Source organism: Canis aureus, chromosome 5 (assembly GCF_053574225.1).
Source record: "Canis aureus isolate CA01 chromosome 5, VMU_Caureus_v.1.0, whole genome shotgun sequence".
In the NCBI taxonomy this organism is placed as follows: Eukaryota; Metazoa; Chordata; class Mammalia; order Carnivora; family Canidae; genus Canis; species Canis aureus.
The window spans coordinates 64,925,939-64,949,889 of record NC_135615.1 but is presented as its reverse complement, the minus strand read 5'-3'; the positions used below and the strand labels follow the sequence as shown (position 1 = coordinate 64,949,889).

Genomic DNA, 23,951 nt, shown 5'->3' with positions numbered 1-23,951 from the left:
GGGCCCTTATAATGGAATGAGTTCCGAGTTCCAATTTAGGGCAACGAGGAAAGTCTGGAGATGGATGGTGGTGATGATTGTACAAAAAAAGGTCAATGTATTTAGTGCCACTGAGTTGTACACTTAATAATGGCTACAATGCAGGGGTGCCTGGGTGGCACAGTTGGTTAAGTGTCCAGATCTTGTTTTCTGCTCAGGTTGTGGTCTTGTGGTGGTGAGATCAAGCCCCAAGTTGAGCTCTGTGTTCATCCTCCAGATGGTTCCATGAAGATCTTTTTCTTGCCCTCTAGCACCAGTTCAAATGTCATTAAGAAAAAAAAAAATTCCCTGATCATCTAATTCAAAATCTTACACCCCAAGTTATTTTATCTTTTCTTCTCTATAAGTTACACTGCTTTGCGGAACACTGTTTCTTTCCTTTAAGGTATTTTGGGCAATCAAAAACGATCCTTTTGATCCTTTTGTTTACTTTTATTTATTTTACACCCATATTGATGATTACAGTGTGCCAAATACTATTCTGTCTAGGGTCTGGGTTACACCAATAAAATCATTATAACAGATCTTATACCCAAGTGGACAGATGCAGGCACTGGATAAATTAGCAACATAGGTATTATGTTAGATTGTGACTAGTGGTAAGTAGAAACATAAAATAGGGCCAGGACAGAGCATGTTGGGGTGGGTTTGCAATGTGCTTGCTCATTGGCTGACCTCTGCTAGAATGTAGGTCTCTGAGGCAGGACCTCCTCTGTGTTGGCTACCTTTGTATTTGCAACACCTAGCAGTGTTGGGAATATGCTGTTAATATTTTTTTTTAAATATTTTTTAAATTTTATTTATTTATTTATTTATGATAGTCACAGAGAGAGAGAGAGAGGCAGAGACACAGGCAGAGGGAGAAGCAGGCTCCATGCACCGGAAGCCCGATGTGGGACTCGATCCCGGGTCTCCAGGATCGCGCCCTGGGCCAAAGGCAGGCGCCAAACCGCTGCGCCACCCAGGGATCCCCGCTGTTAATATTTTTTAAACACATGCTATGTAGATCAGTGATGGTCCTATTTGAATAAGGGGTTTGCAGCAGGGGTGTAGAATGGGAGATCATTTATAGAGGGTGATCTCAACTTGCCCACCCACCCAGGGACTGTGTCTGGTGAGACCTAACAGATCTTCCTTCTTTTCTTATTGTGGTAAAATGCACATAAAATCTACCATTTTAGCCATTTGTAAGCGTACAGTTCTGTGACACCAAGTACACCCACAATGTTGCGCAATCATCACCACTCTCCACCTCCAGAACTTTATCATCATCCCCAATCGAAGCTCTGTACCCCTTAAACACTGACTCCCCCTGCCCCCTCCCTCCAGGCCCTGGTAATGACTATCCTATTTTCTGTTTCCATGAATTTGACTACTCCAGGCACCTCCTACAATATTTGTCTTTTTGTGTCCAGTTCCTTTACTTTAGCATAAAGTCTTCAAGGTTCATTTATGTTGTAGTATGCATCAGAATGTTGTTCCTTTTTAAGTAAAAGGGATTTCCTTTTTTGGTAAAGGCTTACTTTTTAGGCATATCATTCTAAGAGCCATCTAAGGCATCTCATTGGAGTTTTAATTTGCCTTTCCCAAGTGAATTTTTAAGGCTGAATAATATTCCTATTAAATATATACCCAAGGGAACTTCCGGACATGGTCAGGTTTGTGACTGATGAAGGAGTACAGCCAGACCATCAGTGCTTTGAGAATGGCAATCATGCTTACCTTGTTCGTTGCCTGGCCCTGGTGTTCTGCATCTGAATACAGCAGGTGCCCAATATGCTAAAATGAGACAACGTAAAGCTCCCTGACCAACTGTGGACTTTCTAGAACTGTCCACTTCAATGTTGGTAATATTTTTCCTGGTTACAGGATGGGGAGGGTCCCCTGATGGCATTTCATTCCATACACCAGATGACCCTAATGGATTCTGATTTAGTTTCATTCAGTCACCACCCCAAATTGGATGTAACTGGAATCAATGGATCTGTTTGCTCTTATCATAACATAAAAAAAAAAAAGATTGATTGATTTGACAGAGAGAGAGCGAGAGAGCACACACAAGTAGGCAGAGTGGCAGGTGGAGAGAAAGGGAGAAACCGGCTCCCTTCAGAGCAGGGAGCCCAACCTGAGGCTCGATCCCAGGCCCCCGGGATCATGATCCAAGTCCAAGGCAGATGCTTAACCGACTGAGCCCCCCAGGTGCCCCTGTCTGCTCTCATTAGAAAGACAACAGGAACATGGGGATAGGATAGAAAAGAAAGCTGGACTCCTGTACCCGTGGGTGCCTGTGAAATTGACATCACTACCAAAATTTGGAAAACTTTCTGTTCTACGTCTTTATTTAGGAATGGCTGTCCTCATTCCTCATTTCCCTCCTTTTCTGTCTCTTGCTTGCAGTTTGGATTTCTTTCTTCCCAGGGCTCAGGCGAGGAAGTGTAACTGTGGCTGCGCTCTCATAGGGACCAGAGAGAACCAGATCAGCAAGCACCCGGGAGGCCTTCTTTCCGACCTGGGGAAGCGCCGACTCCAGGCAAGGCCCATTCCTCACCGCCAGGAGTGCTGGGTACTGAACCAGCTCGGAGCGAGTTCCCCAAGTCATGTTTACACTGTCATGCTGTGCAAATTGGAGAGTTTGTTTCCAGGAACATCTGGGAGGACCAGCTGGACACGTGTTTCCCTTCTCATTAATTTAGGCTCCTAATTAATCGTGCAAAACCCAAACCAAATAAGCAGGAACCGGGACTGAAAATAATCATTAAGCCCCCCAAACACGCACACATTTTAATGAAAACTTGGCCCAGGTGATTGGACCTCTCTTGGCTCAGCACTGTGGCTCTAACAGGGGAGTTCACCAGGGAGAAATGCCTGGGGAAGCAGGCAGATTTCTATCCTCTGTTGGGCAGCACAAGACCTAAAGGGCCAGGGGGACTTGGGACCAGCTTCTTATTTGTTCCTAAGGAATGGATTCCACACCCCCCGCATCCCCTGGGGTGAAGCATACTGTGGACATTCCAGGGAGAGAGCCAGAGTTCAAACCTCCAGAGAGTGGGCCTCAATGTCCACATCTGTAAAATAGGATTAATGATAGTCTCTGCTCCACAAGGCTATTGTGAGGATGGAGTGGGATAATTTATTTAAGGTACTTTGTTCCAGACTTGGCACCTTGCGAACTGGATCACTGGTAGCCGTTATTGTCAAAGGTGGCTGTAGATCATTATTCTTACTAATAATCTCCTTCTCTGCCTCTGATGATAATGACTAGTCATAGATGCCAACTCATGGAAATGAAAATCCATTTCCTGACTTTGTCATGCGTCTTGGTCCAGAAGAGGCCAGCTGAAGGCACAATTTTGGCCGCCACACTCACGATATAGTTTTCTTTTCTGATTCTGACAGCATCTTGGGTTAAGGTCCCCCTCCAGCTTTATAGAATCAGAAGAAAGAGGTTAGCAATGTATCCTCGTGGGTGATGGCCATCGTGGCCAGGATGGAGCAGGACATCTGGTGGGGTTGTGAGCTCCATTATGCCTCCTGAACAGAGTCTAGAAAATGCTGGTTTTGCAACCTAATCACATGCTGAGCACAAGGCTTCCTACTTCGAGGAAAAACAGAGTTAAAAAGATTTATTGAAAGGATTCCAAGGGCATCGTGAACATCAAACAGCTGTGCAAAGGGGGCTGGAGGTAGAAGTGCGTGTGCATCTGAAACCCATGGGTCGTGCTTCACTTTTACTGCACATGGATTTTATAGGAAGATATGTTTGGGGTTCTATTGGCTTGCCCCCTTTCCCTTTGGGGCTCTATTGGCACTGCCCCCTTTCCCTTTATGCCCCAAAAGAAGACCTTGGAACACTGGTTTAGAGATATATTTGGGACAAAATGTGGGCGAGAGCCCACTGAAAGGCAAATCTGATCAAACAGGCCATTCTGTCTGTTGGAGACCACCCTTGTGATAAACCCTACCCTCTGCCTACCTGACTGAGCCCTGGGAAGGTGGGCTCCTGCCTGTGTCAGGGGCTGCACTTCCCATCTCGCCCTCCTGCTGCCCCCTTTCCTACTTCACAGGCCTCTCCTGTTCCTAGAAATCTCTATGCCCCCTTCTTCTCTGCCCAATGCTCTTACCTCTACATGGAACACATCCCCTCCTGCTCACCCCTCAACTAAAGCTTCTCATCTCTCAGGTGTCAGGGCAATGTCATTTCCTGCAGGACGTTGTCTCTGAACCTGAATTGAGCTGGTTTGTCTTCTTGCATTCTGCCCATGACATCTCACCCCTCTTCTAGACTGGCGACTGCCATGTTGTGTTACAACTGCTTCATCGTCTGCCTCACTTGAGAGATGCAGGAAGGATTAGCACAAGGGCCCCATGGAGTGTATGTATCTTTAACTCAATGTCTGGGGCAGTTCTATTTCTCTGTACCTTGACATGTAAGGAGTGTTGGGGGGATAAATGAATGTCCAGCCCAATATGGCCGCTTCAAGCCTTGGGCTCAGGTGCAGATAATGGCCCCATGTTCAGGAGTGACCCAACGCATGTTCTTCACCCATAAGTGTGAGACCACTTCACATATCTGTCCCAAAGCCCTTCCCACCCTCTGCCAGTATGCCTTTCCTTTGCTCTCTGCTTTTATAAGTCAGTGGTCATGCTAGCAGTGTCATTGTTTCCTGTCCATCGTGACCTGTAACCTTGAGTCACCACATGCAACATTCAACCTGACTGGCCCAGATCCCCCTACCAGACTTCTCTACAGGAAGCAGTGCAGACCTTTGGTGAGTATGTCTCTCCCCAGCCCCCACCCATGGATGAAGACAGCTTTCTCAGCTTCTCGTTTCCCAGAGATGGGGCTGCCTTTCCCATAGGTAGGCACCGGGATGCCGTGTCAAGTCAGCAGGAAAAGCAATCATTGCGTAAGCTTTAGAAATGATGTATCAGGCAACCTATAGAGTGGGAGAAAATATATGCAAATCATTTATCTGATAAGAAGTTAATATCCAAAATATGTAAATAACTCATACCACTCAATAATAAAAAAAAATAAACGATCTGGTTAAACAATGCACAGAGGAACTGAATAGAGATTTTCCCAAACAAGATATACAGCTGGCCAAGAGGTACATGAAAAAGTGCTCGACCTCATTCATCATCAGGGAAATGCAAATCAAAACCACAATGAGATTTCACTCCATACCTGTTAGGATGGCCAGTACCAAAAAGACAAGAGATAACAGGTGTTGGGGAAGATGTAGAGAAAAGAGAACCTTCATGCGCTGTTGGTGGGAATGTAAATTGGTGCAGCTGCTATGGAAAACAGTATGGAGGCTCCTGAAGATTTTAAAAATAGAACTACCCTATGATCCAGCAATCCCACTTCTGGGTAGATATTAAAAGGAAGTGAAATCACTATCTCAAAAAGATATTTGCCTTCCCATGTTCACTGCATCATTATTTACAATAGTCAAGATATGGAAACAACTTAAGTGTTCGTTGACAGATGAATGGGTAAAAAAAATATGGTGGATACGCACAATGCGATATTATTCAACCATAAAAAAGAAGGAATCTTGCCATTTGCAACAACATGGGTGAACCTTGAGGGCTAAGTGAAATAAGACAGGGAAAGACAAATACTATATAGTTTTGCTTATATGTGACATCTTAAAAAAACTGAATTCATAGATACAGGGAATAGAGGGGTGGTTGCAAGAGGGGAGGGATGGGGTTGGGAGAAGTGGGTGAAGGTGGTCAAAATGTACAAGCTTCCAGTTTTAAGATAAATAAGTCTTACAAACTTGGTTTTAGAGAAATAAGTTCTGGGGATGTAATGTATACGATGGTGACTCTAATTAACAATATTGTATATTTGAAAGTTGCTAGAAGAGTATATGTTAAAAGTTCTCATCACAAGAAAAAATGATTTGTAACTATATGAAGTGATAGATGTTAAACTTATTGTGGTTGTCATTTTGCAATATGTACATATATCAAATCAGAAAACTAAACATTATATGTCAATTATATGTCATTAAGACTGGGGGAAAATGATGTATTAGAACATGAAGACTGCTCATGTCCAGGCAGTGAGGCAGAAATTTCCTGAAAATAATTTGTGAGATTTTCTGTGGCAAGCGAGGATGATAAATTATGGCAAATATTTTTCTCATTGTAAATAACAGAAACCCAAATGTTGGTGGCCCAGACAAAAAAGAGAGTTTATTCGCCCATGTGAGTGGAAAATATAGTTTGGCTTTCAGGTAGAGCTTGATCCTGTAGTTCAGTGATGTCATTAAAGACCCACTTTGTCCATTGCACGATGCCTTGTAATGGCTTTTGAGACTTTGGACTTGATCACTCTCCGGAGGGAAGACCAAGTGCCTTGATTTTGGCATCAGAAAATGTTCAGTTCCAGGAGTGGCTTAAGTGGCTTGGGGCAAGTTCAACTCTCAACCAGTCACCGCAGGCAGGGTGGGGGAAGATAATGATCACCAAGGTCATGGATTTCAGTCCTGGGAGCAAGAGATGAAGTTGGCTACTTTGGAACACCATGGAATTCCAAGTGGAAGTCAAAAGGAGAAAGGAAGACTGGCGGGGGATCCAACCACAGAAGTGCCACAGTGGTCTGATGGTGGGAATCAGAAGACACTGGCCCGGGCAGCTCCCCTTCCAGCGGCACAGGGGGACCCTTGGCTGTAGTCTTAGTCAACAGAACGGGTGCACCAGGGAGCTAGAAGGTGACTTGGTTGGTGGTTTGCAATCTCTCTCTGCCTGAGAAGAGGTGCTTGCAGGTGACACTGGAATGCACTTGGTTGGAGCACGCGGGACTCCAGAGCCAAGGGCTTGCACCACATTCAGCCTCTCCCGTGCCCCCCGCCCCCCATCCAGTTTTACGCTTGAGACAGCGTCTCCTATTACATTTCATTGTGATCTGGACCTTAATCCAAGCTCAGCACGTGTAATGCTAACCCGCACAGCGGACCCCCAGCAAACCTCAGGCCCTCTAGTCGTCACAGGTTACCGCGCACGATCCCGTGGAGGAGCTTGTTTACTTTGATGCAGCACACAGGTTTTACTTGGTTCAGTGTACTGTGTAACAACAACCTAGCAATTTGCATGTTCTTTCTGATTATCTGGTAATTAAACCCAGTAAGTACAAACATACTGTAATTATCGTGTAACCGACCATCTGGATGGAGAGATGGAAATAACTATGTATTTACGCTATAGCTGTATGATAATTATGACGTCATGGAGTGATCCGCCACGAACCAGGAGAAGGCTTTGCAAGAGGCACCACCACTCTGTAACGCGGTTCTACCATTAATTCTAGCCTTCGCTTTGCAGACACAAGTCAGAGGTGTAAGGCGGCTTGGCTGATGCATCCCGGCCGGGTGGAGGCGTTGGAAGGCACAGGAGATCCACCAGCACCGAGCGCACGCCTGCGCAGGAAGTAAATGTGCCCACTCATTTATTCGGATCTTGTTTACACTTCATTGGACAACACTAAGCATTTGTTGATTTGAACTGCTCTCCATTTGCATGGGAGTCATCAGTGCCTGTCAGTAAATGGTGATGTGTTTGAATATGGTTACTATGTTTTGTGCTCCAGATCTTGGATTCATGGAGGAAACCGGGTGTCCCACCGCAGAAAAAGTTGTGATATAATTGCATTTGTACTACTGTAAAATCATTTGTAAGATGCACGTGCTCTTTCACACAGAACCACGAATAGCATCCTTACCAGCGATGGTGCTAAACGCCCAGCTTCACTCTACTTAGGCTGCAATGTATGCATGGGGGGGTGGTGGTGGTGGTGGTGGTGGTGGTGGTGGAGAAAATAGTGTACGGAGTATTGGAGCATGGCCCTCAGCAGGAAAGAAAAAATCACTATAACTGGAATAGTAGCTTTGTGGGGCTGCATCTTGTGAGCTTTTATGTTATGAGACTCTGTCAAATCTGGGATGTCACTAAGTGACCATTTCACATGCCACTAAGCAGGAAAAAAGTGCCATCAAGTAAATATGATGCAGTGTTTTCTTATCGTTAGAATTTGGAAATGAAGTGGATTTAAAGTGCTTTTGTACACGCGTTCAAACACGATTTTAGGGCAGCCCCGGTGGCTCAGTGGTTTAGTACCTATCTTTGGCCCAGGGTGTGATCCTGGAAACCCAGGATCGAGTCCCGCGTTGGGCTCCCTGTATGGAGCCTGCTTCTCCCTCTGCCTGTGTCTCTGCCTCTCTCTCTCTCTCTCTCTCTGTCTCTATGAGTAAATAAATCTTTAAAAAAACAAAACAAAACACAATTTTAGTCCCATATTCTTCTTGAGCAAACCTAGAGGGGAAGCATAGTGATAAGGCACTGCTAAAGCGTCTTCACGTTAGAAGTCCAACACTTGCAGTTCGTTTCTCGACTCTGAGATTTCAGTGTCTGTGTTATTCATACAACATTGTCCTCTGCCACCATGCACATTGGTGATTCAGCATTTCCTAAAACGGTGCATGGCTATTGTTTCTGGCATTTTCTCCCTGGGCAATTACACCCATCCTGCAAATTATACGCCATTATTTATGGCTTACGTTGTTTGTGATGGTTCTGAAATGTTATACGCTATTCTCATCCGGTAAGATTTCGAAAGTTTTCCTCTTTGAAAATATTATATGAATATTATACATATAATATGAGACATGTAGTAAAACAAAAGCCTTTTTTTAAAAAAATAAAATGACTCAAACTATGATTTTTCAGTATGAGTCAAGCAACAAAATTTTGATTGAAATGGATTATTATAAGTTAATGAAACATTATGAAAGACGTAGGATTTGCATTTAAAATATTTTCGATTAGTCCTAGTAATTTTACTTAGTATCATTCTATTAGATTTTGTTTATATCTTACTATCGGTCACAATAATTAAATTTTTATAGAGCTACAGAGCTTGATCAAATCTGACTATCTTTCTATCTCCTTGATGAGTGAGATCTGGCTCCTCTCTCTCCTTGCCTACATAAACTGGGCAAGGGTATCCCAGGAGCTCCTAGGAACAATTTTGAATAAATTAGTTAAAGGAAAAGGTGTGAAGATCACACACACCTAGTTAGCTAGGACTCCTTGGTTAAAAGCTAGAAATTCACTCAGGAGAGATTTTTTATTTTTAATTTTTAAAAAAGATCTTATTTGTATATTTGAGAGAGAGAAGGAGGGGTGGTGAGAGGCAGAGGGAGAGGGAGAATCTTAAGCACACTCCCCAGTGAGTGTGGAGCCTGATACCGGCTGGGCTCAATCTCACAACCCAGGAGATCATGACCTAAGCCAAAATCAAGAGTCAGACCCTCAACCAACTGAGTCACCCGGGCGCTCCAAGAAAGATTTTTTTTTTTTTAAAGAATCATTTATTAAGGCTACAAGATATAGTAGGAATGCGTTGCTTGTTTTTGTAACATCTCTCCCTTGCCTCCTGTCTCCACCAAAAGTGCTCATTTGTCCTTTGGGCAGTTCTTCCCTCCATCTTCAGTGGTGTAGTGTGGAAGGGATAGACTCTCGCCTTAGCTCCAATACAGAGCTCTCCCTGATTTAATCTAAAGGACATATAGCTTATCTCCTTGTCCATTGGTTCTGAGATGGGTACATGGCCTAGTTTTGGCCAATGACAGGGAATCCAAGGATGTGTACAGGGTCAACTAGAAGAGATTTTTCTTTCCCTTTTAATAACTTGGGTTATGATGTGAGGTCCGGAACTACCGCAGCCATTTTGCTACCACCACCAAAAAAAAAAAAAAAAAAAAAAAAAAAAAAAAAAGCCAAGAGCTGCAAAGGACCCTAAGGTTCCTGAGAATAATTCTTCATCACAAAAGGCAGAAGATAGAGATAGGGAGAAATTGAGTCCTTGGTCATATCAGTTACCAAATCAGCTCTATCTGAAGCCAGAACTACCTCTGGATTTTTTAGTTACATGAGTGACATTCAGTAATATCTTTATTATACAAGTTTGATATAAGTTTTCTTTCACTTACAACAAAAATAAAAAACTTTACTCTCTACTATGGAATCCAGAGTTAGGAATACAGTGGGATCCCACGAAGTTACTGGAAACACTCTGGATCTTGTCTCTGTTGCTTTAAAGAGGGATTTATCCCTCTTCCTTCTCACACATCCATCCTCCGGTCAACACACACAGTCAGTGTCTCTTAGTAGAAGTTCTACATTTCCAGGAGGGAGATACTAATTGGACCAGCTTAGGTCAAGGGTCAACCTTTGATCCAACAATTCTGGCCACAGTGTCAGGGTCACAAAGCATGAAGATGACATCAAATCAAGCCCTGAAGGTGGAAAGTCAGCTCTAAGAAGAGACAGGGCTGGTGAGGAGATGCCCAGGCACCCCAGAAAGTGCCCACTCTTGGTGGCCTATGGGAAGTCTCTTCATGTCTTGGGGCTACCATTTTCTCCTGTAAAACAAAGATACTCAACCAAAGGGTTTTCTTGAGTGTAAAATGAAAAATCTCAGGGGACAGGCTGCTGATGGGGGTGTCAGGGATCATTTCCACACTTCCTGTACTCTGAACGGTCCTGAGCACATTACAGGGTTCAACAAGCACGTTCCTTATGACTGCAGAGCCCTACTCTAGCTTGACTCTGGGAACATTTGCTATTGCAGTATTACAAACAACTCAGATTTAGACTGTGCAGTTCTACACAGGACTTTCACATCCATGAATGTAATGGACACTTAGGACCATCTCGTGAGGTCAAAATGAGTCACCGTGCCCATTTGATAGATGAAGAAACTGTAAATCACTCATCCTAAGTCAATGGTTCTCGAAGTATGAGCATCACCTGGGAATTTGCCAGAATGCAAAATCTCAGGCCTCCCCCCCAGACCATCAACTCTGAGGTGCTGCCTTGCAATCTGCATTTTAATGGGCCCTTCAGGTAATTCAGGTGCCTGCTGTTGCCTCTGAGGTCAATGAATAAACCCAATTCCCCCAACCCTCACCAGGGCTAATGCCCTGCAGCTGTTTGGTCATCTCAAAGGGAAGGACGGTAACTAGTGACCATAACATGTTGTGACTCAGAAGCTACTGCAGGAAGGAGATTTCAGCTGAGGACATCAGGCTGCTTGATTTTAATTTGCCAGTACCTTAAAAGCCTCTAGAAACGAGTTGGCTTCCTCTCCAAGGAGCTTTCTCCGGGCAGTGGCCAGGCCATGTTTTTCTGTGCCCTTGAGATCTTTGTATTTGATTCTAGTACAGTAAGCACATGGCTGCCACGAGCTTCTCCGCATTTCCTCCCTCCTCCACAACTTCCTCTCATCCCCGTCTTCCCTGAGGAGTCCAGGTGGCACCCTAGCATGGTCAGTAGTGAGCAGAACACACATTCCAGGGCTCTTGGCAACAGTCTTGGCCGCATTTGCCTGTTGATAATGCAGGGGTGTCAGTCACTGCCAGCTGCAGGGTCCTAGCACCTAGGCATGCCACTCCGGCTTGGTCATGGTAAGAGGCATCCTTAAGAGGTTAGTCATTGAAAAGGATTAAAGCCGAAACCCTATCAGAGCTTTGAGAAATGTCTCTGTCCTGCATTATTGAATCAGGAAGGGTATTTAGTTAAAAGAAGCCAACTCTGGTTGACTTGAGCAGGAGAGAAATGAATTGAGGGATATGGGTGGCTCATCACCCTTGCTAGTAGAGGTGGCGAGCCAGGCTCCGAGGCCACATAGCAGGGAAACACCTGAATGGTGTCACAGAAGGTTCTGGTAAGGGCACGAATGCCACCACTGCAAGGCACCAGAGAGACACAGTTGACCATGCTGGGGGCACCCTGCCAGCTGCTCTTCTAGCTCCTGCCACAGCTGCCCTGGGGACTCTGCATTGCTGTGAGGGCCACCACCACCCCAAGAATACTTCCCAGGCCCAACCTTTTTGTATCACGAGTAATAAATTAATAACGTAGGTGGATGTTTCTGATCGGCAGAACACAGGTGACAGGCCTCCTCTCTGGCTCCGAGGAATGCTGGGAGGATGGACATCTGCCATTTTCATCTTTTGCCTGAGGAAGGTGGGCTCTGCACCTTCCAAGATCCAAAAAGTGGCAAATGTTCCCCAAATAAGAGGTTAATGAGTTGGCTAACCAAAAGAATAACTATGCAAAACTAGCCACTAAAAAATTCATAATCATAGAAGCCAATTAATACTATAGCCTAAGGCGCCTGGGTGGCTCAGTGGGTTAAGCATCTGACTTAGGCTCAGGGAATCTTGGGGTTGTGGGATCGAGCCCTGTGTCTGGTTCCCTGCTCAGTGGGGAGTCTGCTTCTCCCTCTCCCTCTGCTCCTCCCTTCTACTCGACACACACACTCTCTCTCAAATTAAAAAAAATAAAAAATAAAACAAATACTATAGCGCTTACAATGTGTCAGGTGCTTTGATAACTATCATATATCGCATCACTTAATCCTCACAAGGGTTTTGCAAGGTCAGTCCTATTCTTACCCCTCCCATATCAACAGATGAGGAAACCGAGGTCCAGGTTGTTGACTGACTCACCCAAGATCCTGTAGCTCTAATGTGACAGAGTCAGGCTTTGAACCCAGGATGTCTGGCTCTGGGGTCCAGGCTGAGATGCCTCTCAAAGCAAAAAGGTGGGATACCCTGGAACCAGGATTTCTTGTTCCCATACCTTTCAGCTGCAGGAGCCAGTAAATTCCTCATTGTTAATTCTTCAATTGATTTGGCCCAGGGCAGTGGAAGTTGGGTTTCTGTCCCCTGAAGAAGGGTGCTGACCAATGCACTTTTGTCCATGGCTGACTAATACCAAGTTTAAGGGAATATCTGTAAGGACGACTAATCATAAGTGTGCCCTGTTTTCCTTTTTTTCATAAGTAAATCATATGCTTTTGCAGGAACTCAGTGAAATAACAGCAATTTTACCCCTTTTCTCTGATGTAAAAACATAGGCCTGCAGAGTCAAAGTGGCCGGGCCCTGCTATCTTAACTCTTTTCTGGAAGAATCAGGACTGGAGTCCAGATGTGGCCGTCTCTCACCTGCCAAGCCTTTCCTGAGTATCCCCCAGTGCTGGGGTGGGGGCCACATGGTGACCTAGATATGTCCTGCCCCCAGGCTCTCTACAGTCTACTGCAGGGACACAGTCAAGGTCACAGGCTGATACTGCAACACGCCCCCCCCCCCCCCCCCCCCCCCCCCGACAGTCAACCTCTTAGAAACTTTCCAGCAAGGACTCCCTGGTACAGGGATGGAGGTGGGGTGGATGCTGTGGCTGACACCAGGGGCCCCTGCCTCTGAGAGTCTCAGCGTTGGGTATGCTTAACTTGAGTCCTGCCCAGTGGTGCAACGTGGGCTCTTCTTTTACAGACTGGCCATGGCTGAGTCAAGATGGTGAAGGGTCCAGTGAACTCATTGGATTTCCAGTCCTGGAACAAGAGTCAGCCTTGGGGGAGCCTCGGGAATAGAGCAGTGGGGAACTGGGGAGAAGGACGCTGATGGGGAGCTGAGCCTCAGCCACAGCCCAAGATCGTGAAGGGTAATGACCTCCCAGAGGGCAGGGCATATGGCAGAGAGCATGAGGCAAGGACATGGTGAGACATGGACCCAAGAGTGACTCTCCAAAAAAAACCTGATAATAATGGCAGTAATAGATAATATTGAATGTCTACTTGTATTTAACAAGGGCCAAGGTAAGTTCTTTACACTTAATCATCCCCTTTGTTCTGTAAGATAGGATCCAAATGTTACTTCCTTTTTACAGATGAGGACCTGAGGCTCAGAGGTTTAGGAACTGACAAAGGTGATGCAGCCTGTGAAAAAAATTGAATCCAGGGCTCTTGCCATTGAAGGCTGATGACAATTGGCCAAACAAAATGGGTGCCGCCTACATCTGGTGGCTTCACCTGAGCCTCCGTAGGAGACTGTTAGAAGGGAAGGCACTAATTTCTCCCCTGCCCCTCCTCCCACTATGGGCAAAGGCCTAATTGCTAATGACAGCAAACATCCCTAATCTACCAGCCTGCATTTTCCTACTTAACCTAAGCATGACCTCAGATTCCTTCTTAACACATGTGCTTTTGATATAGCCACTTCCAACTGACCAGAATTGGCACATGAGATGCAAATGATTTCCCCTCCCGTGGGTTCCAACTGGCATGAGCCAGAGGTGCCTTTCTACGGAATCAAAGCAGCGGGCAGGCTGAGCTGGCATCGGGAGTGTGGATATTAAAGACAGGGCCCATTTTGAGTTTAAATCATCTGAGCAGAACAGGAGCAATTAGGAAGGCGGGGAATGGCCGCAACAGAATCTGCAAGGGGTGGAGGAGGATGCGGAGAAGGGGCAACTAGCTCTGATCCTGGGACACCTCCAGCCAGGAGGACGTGAGCCTCACAACAGCAAACTTTTCATAAGGTATTGTTCTCACAATACTTTTCTTTCCCCTGAGCACCTACCGCACATGGATGCAGAAGAGGGTAGCTGTTCCCCCGCAGTGTAAGTTTGCTAGAATCTATTCCCCATTTAACAGAACTGGAGATCACTTGTAACAAAAAGCACACGTTCTGCAACCGGACATTTAAAGCCACAATAAGGGATCCCTGGGTGGCGCAGCGGTTTGGCGCCTGCCTTTGGCCCAGGGCGCGAGCCTGGAGACCCGGGATCGAATCCCACATCGGGCTCCCGGTGCATGGAGCCTGCTTCTCCCTCTGCCTGTGTCTCTGCCTCTCTCTCTCTCTCTCTCTGTGACTATCATGAATAAATAAATAAAATCTTAAAAAAAAAAAAAAAAAGCCACAATAAGCTAGGAGGACTGGAAGAAGAAAGTGGATGACTTTTGCCAATAATTTGCAGGATAGTGATGATGCTTTTATTTATTTATTTTTTTAAAGATTTATTTATATATTTATGATAGAGAGAGAGAGAGGCAGAGACACACGAGGAGGGAGAAGCAGGCTCCATGCAGGGAACCTGACGTGGGACTCGATCCTGGGACTCCAGGATCGCGCCCTGGGCAAGGCAGGCTCCAAACCGCTGAGCCACCCAGGGATCCCATGATGATGCTTTTAAAATTAAAGTTCCCGGAACACCTGGATGGCTCAGCGGTTGAGCATCTGCCTTTGGCCCAGGGTGTGATCCTGGAGTCCTGGGATCGAGTCCCACATCGGGCTCCCCGTAGGGAGCCTGCTTCTCTCTCTGTGTCTCTGCCTCTCTCTCTCTGTGTGTCTGTCATGAATAAATAAATAAAATCTTTAAAAAAATAAAAATAAAATTAAAGTTCCTGAGTTTCCTGGAAGCAAGAAGAGCAAGAGCAAAGGGCAAGGAGATGTGTTGTATGAGTTCTTCCTTGCTGATGAGAGTTTCAGGGAGGGGTATAAACTGATGGCTTGTCTGGCCTCAAGTTTGCATTGTTTAATTGTAAAAGGTTTAAAATCAGGTGAGTTCACTTAAAAAATGCAGCCTTGCTTGAAAATGACAATATTTGGCCACTGCGTGCTCCTACCTCTCAGGGTCACTGAGCCGCAGGAGTGGTTGCCCTTTTAGACCAGCGTGCAGGCTCCTGTTCCTAGGCTGCCTGCCGTTCTCTAGCATTCATTCCCTTTCGCCCCCGCTTGGCCCCTGTAGGGACCCTGGAGAACGTAGGGCCTTGCTGAGGATACAAGCCACACACCTGGTCTTTTGGTCTGTTCTCTGCATTGCATTCCGCATGGTCCTGTTGACCTCAGACCTCAGATCATGTCACTCCTGTGCCTACAACCCTTCAGTGGCCCCAGTGCCCTCAGCGTAAACACCAATGGCCTTAAAAGCACCTTGTCTTGAACTAACTTCCTCTTTCTTTCTTTCTTTCTTTCTTTCTTTCTTTCTTTCTTTCTTTCTTTCTTTCTTTTTTTCCATTCACTTAACAGAAACAGAGAGAGCGCACAAGCAGGAGGGGTGGCATAGAGGGAGAAAGAGAAGCAGGCTCCCTCCTGAGCAGGGAGGCCCCCCAACACAGGGTTCAATCCCAGGACCCTGGGATTATGACCCGAGCCAGAGGCAGATGCTTAACAGACTGAGCCACCCAGGTGCCCCTTGAACTTTGTTCCTTTTTGTCCTCCAGCCTAATTGGCTCTTTCTGTGCTTCAAACCCACCGAGTATACTCCTGCCTCTGGGCCTTTGCACTTGCTCTGCCTTCTGCCTGCATCACCCTTCCTCAGCCTGGCTGCCAGCTTAGGATTCCACTCAACTGTTTCCTTCTGAGGGAGGAATGCCTGACCACCTCATATAAAATAACACTTCCTCCCAACTCCCTACCTCCTAGACTGCTTCATTTTTCTCCCTAGTACTATAACATGACCTATTTCTTACATTTTATTGTCTATTTTCATACCCAGCAATATAAATTCTATAGGGGGTGGGGCGGGGGGCTTCTTGTTTGTTTACCGCTGTGTGCTCGCACTAGAGCAGTGCCTGGCACATAGGGGACACTGAGTGTGTGGTACGAATGGATAAAAGTCTATGATAGCCCAACATTTCTATGGGAGACATACAGACATAATCTTCCTGAATAAAGATATCTTTATATAAATATAAAGCTTAGAGATTCAAAGAGGCATTGTTTTATCGTTGCCTGCAAAGATACAATGCTATAAAGATAGCTATATTTATATCCATAGTGTTTCCAGATTAAAGGCCAAACAATGACCAACAGTCACAGAAGGCAAGAACAATGGGAAAGCTGTTTACAGTTTCCTTGCCAGGCACACTGTTTGCTTCTTTGAGCCTCTCTTCTTTATACGTGCCATTAACCCTTAGGTGATTGCTTGACTCCTAGAAATTGCCAGAGTTGGCCAACTTCCCTCTAATCTGACATGTTGGAATCTAAACACGGGGTGCTCAGATTTCCGAATGGCCCTTACACATGGAGGGGTGGCCAGGACTGCGCCAGGCAGCCTGGCCCTACTGCACTGGCTGGGTGAGGATGGCCCAGGTGGCACATGCCCAACCTAGTCCATCAAGAGTCCCTGCGGACAGGCTGTGTGTACCAGCCTGGAGAGTCTGCAGCACCCAAAGCTTGTGTCCTGCGTTGTCCCTTCAGGTCATACTAATGGAAGCCCTCCTGGACCTGGAGGGGTCCTTTTAAAAATACCATGGAGCCAGAAATGTGCCTTTCCTGCAAGCAGGGTGGAAAAGCCATTGCTTTTTTCTTTTGTTTGGAGCCCACTTTCCTGATCTGGAGAAGCCTGTGCATTACATGCAGCCCAACGTGGGTATGTTTTGAACACTTGGCTCCCAGCTATACATAACATGAATGACAGAGGGAACCTCATCAGAGCCTGCAGAGCCACACTGGCCCAGCCACCAAGCCCAGGTGGGGGACTGGGGGTTGGGGTGGGGGAGGCCACCATGCAGGCCTCCCTGCCCCCAGAAGCTCACCTCCCTTTCCTCAGGCTCCTGTCCCTTCCCACCTGCTGCTGGAGACCTCCTGGGGGGCCACCTCCCAGCCCCCATCCCTCCCCAGTGAAGACCAGAGAGGACCAGGGTGGAGCCCACCTTCCCCAGGGCAAGAAGTTTGGGGGGATACTTGGTGGGGGTGGTCATTGCATTCCCAAACCCCATCAGAACCTTCTTCCGGGGGAAAGTTTCTTTTCCTACCTTCTTAAACCACTTCCGGAGATGAGCTTCACGAGAAAAGGAAAAGCAGATGTCAGCCGGTGACACAGAATAATCACTTCGCTCACTGCTTGTATTTTCCTACCAATTTTGTATTTTTCAAAAAGGACAATAAAACAATTGTACTCTCGGCTAATTAATGACAAGCTGGTAAAAGCATCTCCTCATTGTTCCATTTATTTCTCCATTTCTCCCAGTTAACAGTCCTGTCTCTGAAATGAATCAATGTCGTTTACACAATGCTGTCACCCCATTGTTCCTTTATCATCCTCCATTTTCATAAATCGGGGTGTTAATCCCTTAATGGCTTTTCTCAGTGCTTTAAAAAAAAAAAGAAAAAAAAAAAAGGAAAGAACGGAAAAAAAAAAAAAAAAGAGCCCAGCCCCTGCTCCTCTTAATCCGCCAGTAGACAATGCATGTTTACACAGGCGGCCCTGCACTGTGTTTACTGAAAAAGCAGGTCCAGTTGGGGATTTGGCTCCTTCTGTTTGTTGGCTAAACAGGAACCCTCAGACCCAGGGATCTGTCCCTTCCCCAGGTAGGGTCCACTCAGGCCCCAGTCCCAGATTCTAGGCTGGACTCATTTGAAGCCTCTGACCTTTGCCCTGGTGGCCCAGGAAGGCCCTTCGCGAGGTGGGGAAGATGGGAGAAGCTGGAGTAGGGAAGTGTGGTCTTTCCTGGGCTCCTAGATCCACAGTCCCAGGCCCTTCTTGCTCATTTTCCACTGGGGCAGTGGTTCTTACTGTGGTCCCTGGATCAGTAGCACCAGCACCACCTGGGAACTTGTTAGAAATTAGCTAATCGGATCCACACCAACCTGCTGAATCTGAAACGTCAGGTGAGGGGCCAGCAATCTGTTTTACAAGCCATCCAGGGTATTTCTAATGCACCCCTGAAATTTGAAGACTATGAGAGGATTTAATTCTAAGGTTAAAAATTCAATAAATGGAAATAAAACTCATTTCAGTTAACAAATATTGGCTGACTTCCGGTTCCTGTTGAGTAAGACACAAGGCTTGGAGCACTGGTTAAATCATGGCTTGGTGCAAGCCTCCAAGGAGTCTACTGAATGGGAACTCCTTGGGTTGGAACCCTTCCCAGACCTCCTCTTCAATTCTCAGACCCCAGCAAAATGACTGGCATGAAGTGATAGATCTCCTCTTCCTCCTCCTCCTCCTCTTCCTCCTCATAGTACTTGGGAGTGAGCCAGGAGCCCTGTCTCAGCCTCTTGCTCAGGAATCTGGGTTTCATCAGAATCTCATGTTCCATCATTCAGTGAAAGTAGTCTGCTTGCTCTGGGCAAAGCCATTTGCAAGCTGCTGAAGGCTCAGAGTTAAGTCAAGGGATCCCTGCCCTCAAGAAGCTCCCTGTCTAGTGAGTATACAAACAGTTTGTACAGACAACTTGCAAAACCCCCGCAAGTGCTGCGATAACCTTTCTGAAAAGGTACAAAGGCTGCATGACTAGTGCAGGACAGGTGGTGGTGATGGTGATTGTGATAGAGAAGGCGGTGGTGGTGATGGAGATGGTGGTGGAGGTAGTGGTGGTGGTGGTGATAATGATGGTTTAGGTGATGGTGGCTGGGCAGTAAGTAGTCTTTACAGAGATGACTCTTAATTCAGCTTTTCAGTCTGAGGCAAATTTCTCCAGTTGGACTTGGGAGAATGTTCATTCAGGACAGAATGAGAAGCTTATACAAAATACAAAAGTTTGAACAGTATAAACTGCTGCTGAAGGAGGTGAGGGGCGGTCATGAAGGAACTGTGAGTTACTGAGGATTCTCTCTCAACTGTCCTGGCTTAGGTATGAGATTCAAGGTCTTAGAGCAATTGGAAAAATCCTATGGATTTTAGGTTTGTGAGCTAGACTCTGACTTACACTAGTTTAAGCCATATAAGGAATTTATTGACTTCTACACTGCATCATTCAAAACAGTTCAAAAAGCTTTAGGCAGAGTTGGCTCCAGGGGCTTAGGCACCTTATCAGAATACTGTATATCGGTTATGCTTTCTTCTTTGTGGGTTTCGTTTTCAGACAGACTTTCCCCAGTTGATACCAAAGATGGTCACTGGCAACTTTACGCTTATTGAATCTTTATGCCTAGAAATTTTGGAGAAAAGTGGACATCCCCCCCCCCCGCCCCCCCGCTTTCCCCGTGCTCTCAAAAAAATTTCTAGAAGGACCCTCATAGGCCTGACTTCCATAACATGACTCCCAGAATCAATCACTTTGACTCAAATCCAAGTCAACTCTGAAACAGACAGAGGGTAGGGTAGGTGGTGAACCCCATTTGAATGGCATGGCTGACAGTGGGAGATGCAAGGTGGTTTCCCAAAGAACTTGGCAGTGTTTTCCCAGAAAAAGTGACAGTGGATTTGAGCCAGCAAGAAAGAAAAACATGACTTGAACAAAGAGCTAGAGACAATTGAGTAGAAATAATTGAACTGTGAGTAAAATTATGTACATTCACGTCTACACAGAAAAGAACACTCAAAAGGCAATCACCAAAATGTCCCAGTTGGTTATTGGTGATGAGATGAAGGGTAATTTTCATCTTCTATTTCTTTAGCTGGGTTTAGTAAAACACAGACAGAGACAGACAGACAGACAGACAGACAGCCTGCCTTTGAATCTGGGTTCTCCTGCTTTGAACTGGAGGCTTCAGGATGAGCTTCTTTGCCCTTCTCCACTTCCGAGTTGAACATTTATAAAATGGGTTTCCTCATACCTTCCTAACACTCACTGGTTGGCATGGAAGGGGAGATGATATTATTATTATTATTATTATTATTATTATTATTACTATTATTATTACCTCTTTGGACGGGCTTAGAATAACCAGGTATTACTTCTATGAGAACCAAAGTCATCTACCCCACATGGCTTTAGTATTTACAGTACCATGGCTTTACTAGTCTATTGTCTTCATTAGCATAACGTTCCTATTCTATGACTACTTTTGCCCAGTCAATTAACTTTATTGTTCATTACAGGAATATCCCATAAACACTTCGATAGAAAGCATCCAGCAACGTTTTATACCCTAAGACTCTCTGAAACGCCCCCCTCAAAATCACCCTGCTGTTTCCATCAGTTCCAAACTATTACAATGTGGCGGTTGCCAAATTTTAACCAACTCTCCCTCCCGCCGCTTTGGAAACTGTTCTTAAGGCAGAGATTCGGAATCTTGGTAAAATCTCACTTCACCTGTCCCTCTTTCAGATGCTATTAACGCTCTGTTGAGGTGGTTGATGCTTTCCAGTGTGGGGACCAATAGACTCAGCTGTGCCTCATGACAGGTTGTGAGTGATGCTTGGAAGGCAGCATTCGATAGCTATAATAAAAAGCTGTAGGACTATGGAACTGGTATTTTTTGCCTGACTTTATTTAGATGACTCATGGAGGCTTCTGCTGCTATAGGAAATTTCACCCTTGTCCCTTTAGGAGATGGTAACAGCAAAGTTTATGGTGAAACACGCTGCCTGCGAGTCTTAAGACAATGTTATAGTCTTTATTACAGTTTAAGTGATGTTTGTTTGTGATCATTTGTTTCGTGTCCTTTTTCCTGCCCAAACTATAACCCCATGAGGGCACGTACAATATCTTATTCATCATTTGTCTCCAGCATCTAGAAAAGTGCTTTGCACAGGTTCAGTCCGGTAGTTGTTGAATGGGTGGGTGAATGAATGAGTCAGTGAGGGGAGGGGCCCACAGTTCAGCATAGGCTACTGATTTGTTGTGTGCCTTTGGGCAATTCCATCCTCTTTCTGGGCCTCAGTTTCCCCACTTGTATATTACTGGGATGAGCTGACACTTGGATTCTACATCTATGCTTATAAGCAGTTATGGTTCCGAAAAAGGAAGCAGTGTCTCAGGCTTTGAAGGATGCTGGATAAGAAGGCTGATGACTGCCCTTCTGGAGGCCTGGGGTCAGCAGCCCTGGGATTCATGGTAACTAATCCCAAATTCTCAGACCTGATTCCCTTCCCAGTCCCTGAGACTAGGCAGGATGGTGGAGGCTAGGAAGTTTCCTATTAATTAGCTACTGCATTTATATTATATATAGCATTATATATAGCATCATTCTCTTGTAGGTTGTGTGTGAGTAGGCATCGACTCTGCAAGTGGTCCTTAGTGACATGCAGTAGAAGGAACCCTTGGTCCCCTTTCCTTGTTATATCCTGGTCCTGTCAGTTGTCCGCAATCCCCAGTACAGCCTGCTCTGGAAGGGACTGCTGTCTACCATTTACACTTTCCAGGGGATTTAGATTTCTCATCTCCCTGCCAGAGACATTTATGATTACTTTTTCCTATTATGAAATACAAGGCTGGACCCCGCTCTACCCTTACAGGAGGTTCCTGAACTTACCTACTGTGTGTACTTTGGGTAAGTTAGGTAACCTCTCTCCCTGCATGTCTCCCCATCTACAAAACCGACATGGCGCTAGTAGCTGCCCCACCGGGACATAGAGAAGTTAAAGGAATTAATATGGCAAAACACCAGGCCAGAGCTTCCTATCCGTTAGCTGCTATTATCATCCCGTAACGTGCCTGGTACACGCCTGACCCTAAGCAGAGGCTTTGCAATCAAATACTACTCAGGAGGAAAAAAAAAAAGAAAAAAAGGAGCAACTGTAGATACAGGCAACTACTTGGATGGGTCTCAAAGGAATAATGCTGTGTGAAAGAAGCCAGTTTCCAAAGGTTACATACTGTATCATTCCATTTAAATGACATTCCTAAAAGAAGTATAATGATGAAGAACAGATCAGTGGTTGACGGGGGTGAAGGGTTAGGGATCGGGAGAGGGTTTGACTTTTTAAAAGACTAGCAGAAGAGAGATTTGGGGTTGATGAGCTGTTCTGCATCCCGATTGTAGTGGTGGTGATAGGGCTGTAGACACATGTTCATAAATTCATAAAACTAGGAACCAAACTAAAATGAATTTGGGCGTGATCATTTCCGAAAATGTTGGGGCTCGATAAATGTTACTGTCTTTCTGCTACCTCCTTTTCCCTGGCAGGGTAAGCAAGAAGATGCCATGTCTTTAGATGCCCCGGGCAAGCAGAAAGCATTATACACAGTGCCTCACAGTAGAGAAGGAAGCCGGGATGTTAGAGACCTGCTCCAGACTGCCCCGGGGTCTCTGCGAGAGCTCAGAACCTGGGCGTAGGGGAGCTATTTAGAACTCCGGTAAGCTATTTAAAGAGACTTAAATGTGCAGTTGCCCAGTTATTCTGAGGTGCAGCTATAATTGCTGTTCTTTCCAAATAAATCCTTCAGATTAAATGGATATCGAGTGTGTAAGTTCAATGATTGCTCATGGCACGCGAATCTTGTCAAAGTTCAGGGTGAGTCAGTCTAGATTAGCAGGAGGAAGTTGGCAAACGTTGTTTTAGTCTTAACACTATCATTTGGGACTGGTGTTGAATGTTTACATTTTGGGGAGAGAAAACCCCGGCCAGATAAGGCCGCCTGGGGCAACGTTCGGGAGTCAGGAATCTTGGCTTGGCAACAAAGTGGTACAATTTAGGGGGAGTTCCTTCTCCTCTCCGGGACTCGCTTTGGCCACCTGCTCTTTGGCAACAGTGTGAGTTGAACTCAATCATGCTTAGGGCCCTTCCCTCCCTGGTTTATGGATGAGACGGGTCTCTACTCTCTGCTCTTCGGGACGGAGATGCCTCCTCTTTAACCCAGCAGCATTTGCCCGGGCGCGGCTCTCCGGGCTCCCCAAGGCCATCCTCGGGGCGTCTGCAACTGCGTGAGCATCCTTCACCCGTCTGCCCGCCCAAAAGGGATTCTCTGAGCCAACTGGTGCGCAGATGCCCACAGGCTCCGCAGAGCATCCGAGAAACGTGCCCAGAGGTGCCGTTAGGATGTGCGAATTATGAGGTGAGCAGGCAAAAGCCAAAAAACCAAGGAAGCCACTTGAGCAGAGAGTATAAACATAAATATCCCCGGGCAGGCCCCAGCGCTGGGTTTTTTATGTTGATGTGCTAATATGTTATCCACTAAGGGTTTATTTACGCCGTTTTGGTATTCCCTGCAATTCATTTATCTGCATAAGGAAGAGGCGCTAACAGGACAGTTCCTCATGAACAAGCGTCCCTGTGTGATCCCCACTGCTGTTTATAATCCTTCATGCCCAGATCTATAATTCATGAGCTGATGGCCTGGTGGCAGTTTCCATAAAGGCCGTGGCGGGCACCCAGTCGTTAACGCTCGCACTGTCATGCATGGAATCGAAATCAGCCCGCTCTCCTTCTATTCATCATG

The 23,951-nt window shown here is 45.9% G+C and overlaps 2 long non-coding RNA genes across 3 annotated transcripts; both read right to left on the bottom strand.

The window, feature by feature from the left end:
* Positions 1-6,223: 6,223 nt before the first annotated feature.
* On the bottom strand, positions 6,224-7,753 carry LOC144313491 (uncharacterized). The gene is made up of 2 exons (XR_013379132.1): positions 7,024-7,753; positions 6,224-6,542 (listed from the first exon to the last, which is right to left on the bottom strand). It is a non-coding gene; the product is annotated as an uncharacterized LOC144313491 (long non-coding RNA).
* A 2,239-nt stretch (positions 7,754-9,992) lies between these two features.
* On the bottom strand, positions 9,993-17,768 carry LOC144313489 (uncharacterized). Of its 2 annotated transcripts, XR_013379130.1 has the most exons (3): positions 17,658-17,749; positions 11,168-11,440; positions 9,993-10,475 (listed from the first exon to the last, which is right to left on the bottom strand). It is a non-coding gene; the product is annotated as an uncharacterized LOC144313489 (long non-coding RNA). The 2 variants fall into 2 exon arrangements; XR_013379131.1 differs by lacking the exon at positions 11,168-11,440 and having other exon boundaries at positions 17,658-17,768.
* Positions 17,769-23,951: the final 6,183 nt, after the last annotated feature.